This window comes from Felis catus, chromosome B4 (genome assembly GCF_018350175.1).
Source record: "Felis catus isolate Fca126 chromosome B4, F.catus_Fca126_mat1.0, whole genome shotgun sequence".
In the NCBI taxonomy this organism is placed as follows: Eukaryota; Metazoa; Chordata; class Mammalia; order Carnivora; family Felidae; genus Felis; species Felis catus.
Window position 1 is genome coordinate 79,274,327 of NC_058374.1, and position 1,574 is coordinate 79,275,900.

At 55.6% G+C, this 1,574-nt stretch overlaps 1 long non-coding RNA gene across 1 annotated transcript; it reads right to left on the reverse strand.

Moving 5' to 3' along the window:
• Positions 1-475: 475 nt before the first annotated feature.
• On the reverse strand, positions 476-1,574 carry LOC109501587. Its single transcript, XR_002159762.2, has 2 exons — positions 1,522-1,574; positions 476-742 (listed from the first exon to the last, which is right to left on the reverse strand). It is a non-coding gene; the product is annotated as an uncharacterized LOC109501587 (long non-coding RNA).

Genomic DNA, 1,574 nt, shown 5'->3' on the forward strand with positions numbered 1-1,574 from the left:
TGACTGATCCCAGCAAAGGCTAAGGTCTCAGATTCCTAGTGGCCAGCCCCGAGACAGAAAATTCCCTCCCAGGGAAGTTCAGTCCCGGGGCCGGTCAACACTGTCACCTCAACCTCTGGTTACTGAGCTCTGGGGTTCCCTCACAGCTCTTCCTGGAGCATAATGGAATCTCGCTCTCTCTGCCACCAGTAACTACCTCTCTAGCTTTAAAAACCACATTGAGGGGCGCCTGGGTGGCTCAGTCAGTTAAGCGTCCGACTTTGGCTCAGGTCATGATCTCACCAGTTTGTGAGGTCGAGCCCCGCGTCGGGCTCTTTGCTGCTAGCTCGGAGGCTGGACCCTGCTTCGGATTCTGTGTCTCCCTCTCCCTCTCTGCCCCTCCCCCACTCACACTCGGTCTCTCTCAAAAATAAATAAAACATCAAAAACTTAAAACACACACACACACACACACACACACACACACACACACACATTGAGTCACTCTTCCTCTTAGAGGACAGGAGCAGGACCCAGAAAACCAAAGGACCCAGGTCCCAGCTCCAATCCTGGTCTTCTCCCCCCACCCCCTTACTCTGAGCTAGGCTCTGAGTCCCTAGGAGGGGTGAGGAGAAAGGAGGTAGTGTTCTTTGGCTCTCTGGGTTCCTGAGAAATTCTCCACCTTCTTGTGATGTTCCCTCCTTCTTGCAGGCAGCTGAGATGGGCCCTGGAGACGTGCTGGGGTGAAGGGCCCCCCTGCAGACTGGAGGGGGAGATGACACTATTACCTGCCCTGAAGCTCTGACACGTACCCATTCTCCCTCCACCCCTCTGTCCCTGTGCCCCTCCACCTCCCCAAGTGGCTTTGCTCTGAAACGTCCTCTCACCATGCCCAGCCAGATTGATCCTCTATAAACACCACTTATAGTGCTGTCACTCCCCAGCTCAGGGCTTCCCATTGCCTTCGGGAAAGGTCAAACTCCTCCTCTGGTTGAGCTGAGCCTTCCCCGCCTGGCACTAGCTGCCTCCCTGCCCCAGCCCCAGGGCTGTGCCCTTCCCTCCCACAACACCTCCCTACCACTTGCACCTGCTGAAACCTTACCCTTCCTGCAGGCCCTGGCTCCCGCTCACCCCATTCATTCTGCAAACATTTACTGAATGAAAACCACACACCAGGCACCTGCCCACACAGCCTGCCCCCGTCACACCACCTCTGGGAGTTGGCACTCCCAGAGAGACCCCCAAAACCAGCCTTTGTTATACCCCTGGGCTGGGTTACCCTTGCCCGAACACCTCCCTGGTTGTAAATCTGATCCGCAGGCATCTAACATGCCTTGAACATCAGCTAAGGAGGCAGTCTTGCATATTTGTCCCGTTTGGTCCTCCCAATGACCTTGGGGGATCAGTGTCATTATCCTTCCTCACAGATGAGGAACCCAAGGCTCAGAGAAGTTACTTGCCCAGCAGCTAGTAATTGGGGCATAAAACAGAATCCCCCAAATGCCAAGTAGAGGGCCCTCACGTCAGCACCAAGTCACTTACCTTAAAAGCAGGGTGGCGTCGGGGCACCTGGGTGGCTCAGTCGGTTGAGCGTC